The sequence below is a fragment of the Cynara cardunculus genome (genome assembly GCF_001531365.2).
Source record: "Cynara cardunculus var. scolymus isolate 2C chromosome LG 1, CcrdV1, whole genome shotgun sequence".
Taxonomy (NCBI): domain Eukaryota; kingdom Viridiplantae; phylum Streptophyta; class Magnoliopsida; order Asterales; family Asteraceae; genus Cynara; species Cynara cardunculus.
Genome location: NC_037528.1, coordinates 33385607 through 33394836, shown reverse-complemented (window position 1 = coordinate 33394836; position 9230 = coordinate 33385607).

The window sequence follows — 9230 nt, the reverse complement described above, 5'->3', positions numbered from 1 at the left end:
TTATCTGTTAGCTAGACTATTTGCTAGAAAGTAGCAATATATAATTATCTTAGTATTAGCCAACTAGTATAAATAGATGATTAGGTCTATTGTAAAAAAGAGCGCATGTGATAGAGAAAAAGGCTTTTACTCTTTGTTTTATGTTTCATTATTTATAAAAGTAAAACCTTTGAAGCTCAAAACTGTTCTTGAATGTTCTTATTTTATTTTTGAGTCYTCATAACTTTCTTCGTAAAATCACTATAATTTGGTTATTCATAACTAGATTATTAGTGTTATTGAAAGATCTGGGATCTACAATTTGGTCGAAATACAGAGATGCCAACAAGAAGCTATGAAAGAAGAATTTGTTAAGACAGAAAGGTTGGGTAAGATGATTTCAACCTTGGAACAGAATGACGAAGGACTAATGGTTTTCAAGGGAGAATCTGGATACCGTGTTTTGGAGATATCCGAAACACTATATTAAATGAAAGTCATAAGTCCTGATATTCTATTCATCCAGGCACCAATAAGATGTATAGAGATTTGAAATCTTTTTATTGGTGGCCCGGATTGAAGAAAGATATAGCTAGATATGTAGAACAGTTTACAAGTTAAGATTGAACATCAGAAGCCGTATGGAAGTCTTCAATCTTTAGAGATACCTGTATGAAAATGGGATCACGTTACTATGGATTTCTTCATGAAATTGCCTCGAACTCCTAGGGGGTATGATGCAATCTGGGTAATTGTGGATCATCTGTCTAAATCTGCGCATTTTCTACCAATAAGAGAGAAGTACTCTTTAGAAAAACTGACATAGATTTACATCAAAGAAACTGTTACCCGACATGGTATCCCATTATCTATTATTTATGATAGAGATAGTCGGTTTACTTCGAAGTTATGGGAAGGGTTGCATAAAGCTTTGGGGTCTGAAATCTGACTAAGTACAACTTATCATCTGCAGACTGACGGGCAAAGTGAAAGAACTATCCAGACTTTCAAAGATATGTTAAGAAGTTGTATTATTAACTTCGGGGGATCGTGGGAAGATCATTTTCCGTTAATAGAGTTTGCATATAACAACAGTTACCATTCCAGCATCCAAGCGGCACCGTATGAAGTGTTGTATGGATGTAAATACCGAACGTCGTTGTGTTGGAATGAGGTGGGTGAAAGACAACTGATGGGTCCTAAAATTGTCCAAGAAACTGCTGAGAAAATCGAACAACAAAACAACACAAGATCGCCAGAAAAGTTATGCTGATAATCGTCGAAAGCCGATTGAGTTTGGTGTAGGTGATTTTGTGATGTTGAAAGTTTCACCGTGGAAGGGTGTCATTAGATTTAGAAAGAAGGGTAAGTTCAGTCCGAGGTATGTGGGGCCGTTCAGAATATGTAAGTGAATTGGGCCAATAGCATATCAGTTAGAACTGGCAGAAGAACTGAGTCTGATTCACAACACTTTCCACGTGTCGAATCTGCGGAAATGTTTAGCTGATCCAAGTTTAGTTGTACCTTTGCCAGAGGTTAAATTAGACAGTAAGCTGAATTTTGTGGAAACACCATAAGTTGTAATTGACCGAAAGATCAGGGTATTGAGAAACAAAGAGATAAGTCTGGTTAAGGTTCAGTGGAAGTTTCACAAAGGACCGGAAGCGACATAGGAATTAGAGTCAAAGATGAGATCAGAGTACCCTTGGCTCTTTGATTAAAGGAATTCTGAGATGAAATTCTTTTAAAGGGTGGATAATGTGATAACTGGATCCTGATTATCACCCAAGGTAATTAATGTATGATTACTTGATAAATGATTACGTGATAGCATGATAAATTTGTTACATTTGATCATACTAGTATGTGAAAATTATATGCATAATGTGAAATATATTTTAATGTATGTATGCATATAAATATATATATATATGTATGTGGTGAGTCAAGTGAAATACATGTATAATGTTGTATGTATGTGAATATGTATAGATGAGTATACATGCACATTATGTGTGTGAGTATGCATGCAAATAGAAAAGAAATGAAAGGCTTTTATAGCCGACTTCCCTGAAATGGAAAGTATAAAAGAAGGGCTTAGCCTCCATTCCCTCTTCTTTCCACTTTTGTTATCTGATTGAGCGATTTAAAGAGAGAGGGAAGTTGATCGGATTGTTTATTTTGAAGAAGAATACATCAAAATCTCAAAAGAATCTTCAAAAAGTGAGTGCTTTGAACCATTTTTAGTTGCATCTTGAAATTATGTTTTTAAAGAGTTTCATACTCGTTTTAAGTTTAATCCAGTTATGTGTTGAACGATTTATATCTTAATTGGGTAAAAGAATGAACGATTTAGGGTTTAAATCGTACAAGGCTTGAGCGGTTCAGTCCTAAACCGAATAAGACTTGAGCGGATTACAAATAAACCGCTTAGTGAAGTTGTCCGGATAGACTTAAACCGGTCAAAAGTCGAGCGGTTTAATCTTAAACCGGACAATGATTGAGCGATTTATGATTAATGAGTTTGTTAAAACATTTGAACTGAGAAGTAGGAATACGGCTATAAGATGACCGGTTTATTTAAAATCGGACAAGTATGCATAATGTTGACCGGATTAGTAATCCGGACATAAGTGTTGGAATTATTTCTAAGTTTTAAATCGGACAAGCTTTGAGAAATGTTGTCCGGATTTGTTATCTGGACAAAGTTGACCGGATTATGGGTTGACTAGTCAAATGATGATTTTTATAAAAATTGAATTGATAATTCCATTGACTGCGGTCTATTCAATATGGAATTGTTTTGAGAAATTTTTTTTGATGAAGAAATAAGGGTGGCATATCAAGGAGAGGTATACCATGGGATAAGGGTGGCATATCAAGGAGAGGTGTACCTTTGGATATAAGGGTGACATTTGTATGTATGTTATGTGATATAACTCTTATTATTATATCATTTAAAATTACCGTGGTCTAGAATATTTATTTCTTTATGATTTAAAGGTTTAAGATCGGGGTTTTTATTGGAAATCGTAGTTTGGATGTTATTGAGAAGAAAATAACAGGTTCGGCCTGAAACTTTAAATAACCTTGTTAGTGAAAAAGGTTTAAAAGTGGCATTATATGAAACCTAGTTGGTTCAAACCTATAAAGGTTAAAAGTATGTTATTTGATTAGCTGAATGCTTGGCTTGAAAAGTGGAAAGGTACTGATACTATGTTCATATTTGTTTTATATATGGAAAGGTTATTTTGTACAAAGTTTTGGTGATTTTCACCCTGCAATAACATAAATAGGGTAACTCACTAGACCTTTCGGTCTAACCCTCGTTTTGTGATTTTAACTATGTATTGCAGGAGGTACATATGGTAAGGGGAAGGGGAAAATGTGATATTTTCCTAAATGCATATCTACATGAAGAATTGTCTATGATGTATAGTTTTGATTAATAAATGATGATTAGTACAAGAAATGTATTTTGAATTTTTGGGACATGTATTCTGTATGATAAATTCTTGTACTATGGGACCTAAGTGGTGTATAAACATGTATTTCTTCCGTATGAAGTATGTCTTACATGCAATGTATGGTATGGTGTGTTACACAATCCGTCGAAGAATCCCAAGCCATTAAAGCCACAGAGTTTGTCAATTTTCAAAACACTATAGTTTCAAGTTTCTCAAAACTTGGCTCTACAATTGCTTTAAATACCCAAGCCTTAACCGACATGCAAACATCAATTGATACCTTGTCTGAAAGGGTTTTGTGTGTCCCACTTTTAGTGATCAATCTTCATGAAAGCTCCATAACAATGGCAGATCTGATATAAACATTCAAGAACATCATATGATGAATAGAGAAAGAAAGTCAACACCAAAATACTTGGTCAAATCTTCCTATTACGTAATGTGATTTTACAATAAGCTCTCCTACCTGATTACAAAAGACATCACCCTATTTATAGGGTCAAACTTCTAAACATAGTCAAAGTCAAACCTATCTAAGAAAAGTCAAACACGATGACTTTTACAATTATAGACTATATTTAACTTTCATGACGAATACAATTTAATACTGATTTTCAGTTCTAACAGGTTTCTGTTGGAACCCAGATTCCTCTTAAGTAACACGATGCACAGTAAAATCAGAATATGAATAAAAACGTGTATGTGCATCAGAATATGGTTTAACAAGATATTTAAGATAATAATGGGAATGAAAAGTAAACTTGAATAAGATGGAAGCTTTATTAGATTTTCGAGTATAAAACAAGAACTCTCAATGTAATAGTATTCTCACAAGAACTCTCTATACTTGAGCGAAGTCTAATTTGGCACTTTTAGGTAACTTGTAACCTGAGGAGTATTCCTCCTTTTATATGACTAACTTTAAACAAAATCTCCTAGAATCTTGGCTTCGAACCCTGAGTTTTTGTTCTGCGTTCTTACCATTCACGTTCCATGGAAAGTGGAGCAGACTGAGTCAAACGTTCTAGATTCGGTTAAGAGTCTTGCAGATTAGTCTGAACCGAGTGCGCAAACCACGGGAGTAGGAGACTTAGAGGCTCTACATGTACTCTAAAGAGGCTCTGTGTCTTGAGTGATGCTTTATATCAAGTACTTAACCTTTTTGACACTTAAGTCTTGATCTTCCCTTCGGTAGAGCACGGGCTCTGTAGATGAGGCACTTAACTCTATGAGTAGGAGCTCTGTCTCTTGATATCTTCTGCTTAAGAGCTCTTGGTCCAGACAGCTTCAATAGACTAACTCCTAACGACTGGAGTAAGAGGCTTCTTACTTACACTTTTACAAGATGGGATCTAACAATCTCCCCCTAAGTGTAAATAAGCCAGACTCTTACTAGAATGATTACACATGTCTAATCGAAGCCAAAGGTCAAAAAGGACCTCTGTTTTACAGTGACTATCTAATTGTTTTTACAGTAGGATGAAAAGGAAATTACATGACTTGAAAGAAAAACAAAAGATAGTCGTTACTTATAATAGTAAAGGCCTACATATGTTGAAGCTTCATGAACCTCCTAAGAAGTTCACGAAACTCCAGTACATTATCGATAGATCTAATTAGATTTCTTTCCCTCTACTTTGCGCCTGGGGTTGTATCTCTGCTTCTCAATAGGTTGAATATTTGCAGCGTTGGTCTTCACGAAAGAACACCTTCTTTCCTTGTTCATTCCTGAAGACCACCCCATGTTTTGGTTCTACCAACACCGTCCAGGAAGGGATGTGCTTTATGCCTTCAAAATCTTCGTTGGGTGCGGTGACACTTAGCTGGTCAATCCCTAAGTCCAAAGCAATTTGGAAGTCGAGCTTGCTCCGATAGTCTAGAAGGTCAGTCATTGTTTGCCTTATCGCGGAGTAAGCAAGAGCATACTTCACACCTTTATCCTTTTTATGGTCTGTGAAAATTCAAGGAAAGAAGATCGCAGGGATTAAGATTTATTTGATCGCAATCAATGAAGGTGCAGATCTGCCCATGGATCGTCCCGCTGTTTAATCATGGAAAACTATCTGGTTATGGGCAAAGATCCACTTTCTGATGTTCAATATCTGCTTTATCCCGTCCACAAAGTGAACTGCAGAGATGGGCTGTGTAAATTGACAAATGAACCTCTGCCTTATGTTTTCTTGTGCCATTGGATGAATTTTGATTTTCTGAATTGATACCTCATTCCTCTGGCTGTATAGATATTCAAAATATGTCTTCACTGTTGGCCGTATCTTTGATTGGCTTCTCCCTCAGTATGGGCCTCATCATCGCATCCATTTGGTCCTTGATCTCTTGCATGAGATCCGAGGATGGTTTGTAGCTTCGAGGTCTACTGTTTCTCGCTCCTTGATGGCTTGTTGTGACTGGACCTTCCTGCCTTAGAGCAGGCGTTACGACTTCGGTCCCTTGAACGGGGACATTTGCTTTATGAGTCTGGCAGTGTGGTGGGGTGCGACGACGGTTACCTTGGCAGTTAGTGCTACAGCCATTAGAGGAGGAGCATTTATTGTTCTGCGTTGCATCCTCTCTCTCTACTACATTTACCACAACTACCTCGTCTTCATTCATTCTAGCGGGTTGAGCAGTCTCCATGAAGTACTCCGCAGATGATGAGAGGCTTGATGAAGATGAAGAGGCATAGATGGAGAGTAGTTTAATCGCATCCTCTTCATCAGGCATCTGCTCTGCTTGTTCAGCTACCTCTGGTGCAGTTGGCATCGTTTCTTCTCTGGTTGTCGCCTCTTGTTCATGCACAACCCTGAATGTTTGTCCTGATGGCGCAAGGGCTTGCTCTTGTTGAGTGGAGGCAGAGGGGGCAGCAAGAGGAGTAGCAGTTTTTGCTACAGATGGCTGTTTCTCCCCCTCTTGACGATTTTGAGGACCAGACTGATTTGGATCCTCATTATCGTCAATCCTTCTCTTCTTATGCGCTTTAGCACATGTGGAGGGTTGCTTGGTAGGCTTGCTCTTAGGCTTCTGGACATCTGTGGGAGCCATAGCTTGGACCTTGGCATCGATGAGTTCGGCGATGTTTGTTGCTGTCTGGGTGGCTTTATTGATCTCAACGGTGGCCCGGAACTTGAACGCAAAAAGGGAGTGTTGCATATCTCAACCGCGTGCTTTACCTAAAATAGAGTAAAGTGGTTAAGAGACATATGAAGCCTCCTCATGAACTCATTAACCAAAAGAAGGTAGATGCTTCATTTTAAATGACCGTAATTTATTGGATGCTCCACACATTCCAAGGCCTACAGAGTCTTCAATCTACAAACCAAGACGGTCATGGAAAACATCAACGCCTCATTCGAAGATAAAGAACACAAGACTTTGGAGTACCTCAGCTTTGGACTTGATCTCAACTCATTGACTTCCAATTATCTATCGAAGTCAAGGGAATTGGAACTCAGACAACTTTTTGAATACTTCTTCAGTGATGAGGACATCTCTGCATGTGCACCTAGAGATGACTCTACAAGTGTTCAAGGAGAGCCTCAAAGTACAAGTACATCTATCTCTGGCCCTTCTAACACCTCTACTTCCTCTAGTGATCCGGCTAATCCATAACCAGAGCCCTCAAGCTCTGTATCAGAGCCAGTCCCTTAGAGCCAGAGAACAGTACCTTTGTCTTTTAGGCTGGTTCCTATGTACCATCATCCGAGGGGGAGCAGGAAGAACCATCATCACCTTCTAGGAGCCGAATGCCAAACATACTACAGGAGCAAGATGCCTTAACTCCAACGTCTGTACAAGCTCCAATGGCAAGATGGACTAAAGACCATCCCCTTCATCAAATTATTGGTGAACCTTGAAGTGGGGTAAAGACAAAAGCTGCCACAGCCAATGAATGTTTATTTGTAAACTTTCTAAGCGTGGTAGAGCCCAAGAAAATTAATGAAGCCCTACAAGACCCTAGTTAGGTCGATGCTATGCAAGAAGAGCTCGAACAATTCGAACGAAACAAGGTATGAACTCTCGTTCCTTTACCAAAGGATAAAATTGTCATTGGCACTAAATGGGTTTTCATGAACATGAAGGATGAGGATAGTATAGTAGTCAGAACAAAGTCAGGCTCATTGCCAAAGGCTACTGCCGGGAAGAAGGCATAGACTATGACGAGACCTTTGCACCAGTTGCAAGGCTATACGCTTATTCCTAGCCTTCTCTGCACATAAAGGATTCCGATTCTATTTCCTAAATGGTAAGCTAAAAGAGGATGTCTAGTACAGCTACCTCCGGGTTTGAAAGTTCCACACACCCAGAGTATGTCAACTTCTTAGACAAAGCTCTATATAGACTCAACCAAGCTCCAAGAGCCGGTATGAACGTCTTTTGTCCTTTCTTTTCTCAAATGGTACCAAAAAAGGTGAAATCGATACCAATTTGCTTATAAAGAGGCATAAAGGTGAGATGCTTCTAGTCCAGATATACGAGGACGACATCATATTTGGTTCAACGAACCAGAGGCATTGTGATAAGTTATTTGCTTTAATGAAGAGTGAGTTTGAAATGACCATGATGGAGATTTAACGTTCTTCCTCGGGCTACAAGTAAAACAAAGGGAAAATGGTATCGTTATTAGCAAAGCTAAGTATGTCTCTAACATATTAAAGAAATACCAACTTAACAACTCTTCTACCATGAGACACCAATCATAATAGGGACAAACCTTGACACAAATCCATCTGGATTGCTGGTGGATGTCAAGACTTACCGTGGAATTATTGGATCACTGTTGTACCTTACTGCTAGTCGACCAAATATAATGTTGGCCACTTCTCTCTGTGCTAGGTATCAAGCAAATGCTAAGGAATTTCATCTTTCCATTGTAAAGAGAATCTTTCGATACCTAAAAGGGACTCAATTTTTAGGTCACTGGTATCGTAAGCATTATGGATTTGATCTTATCGCGTATACATATTTTGATCATGCAGGGTGTAAACTTGATCGAAAGAGTACTTCCAGAAGCTATCAACTGCTTGGCAACAAGCTCATCGGCTGGACATCCAAGAAGCGGAACTACGTATCTACTTCTACTATGGAAGCACAGTATGTAGCTGCAGCAAGCTGCTGTTCTCAAGTAATTTGAATAAAGACTCAACTCAAAGACTACGACATTGAGTTTGACAAGATTCCCATTCTTTATGACTCTAAAAGCGCGATAGCGATCACGGCAAATCTAGTACAACACTCTAAGACAAAGCAGATTGATGTTCGTTACCATTTCATCAAAGACCATGTAGAGAAAGGTACAATTGAAATATTCTTTGTTATTACAAACCACCAACTTGCAGACATATTCACTAAGGCTCCTGATGAAAAGAGATTCAGTTTCTTGGTCAGCAAGTTGGGTATGCTCAATCTTCATTAATCAGACAGAGCCACTGTATGTACTATACAAAGCCTTTGCACTTGCCTTGAGCATATCTCTGTTTGACATTTGTTTATTTGTTTTAAGTCCATGAGACAGAGCCTCTTGCTGGAGTCTATGATCTCAATGTCATAAGGAGCCTCTCTATGTACTATACAAATTCTCTATACCTTGTTCTAGTGCTAGTACATTTCTTATGTGTTAGGACTGAAAATTAATGTAAAATTGTATTCGTCTTGAAAGTTAATTTTGTCTATAATTGTAAAAGTCATCGTGTTTGACTTTTCTTTAGATTAGTTTGACTTTGACATTGTGTCTTGTTTGACCCTATATAAAGGGGGAGTTCCCTTGTAATTTGAAGAGTGAACTCCATT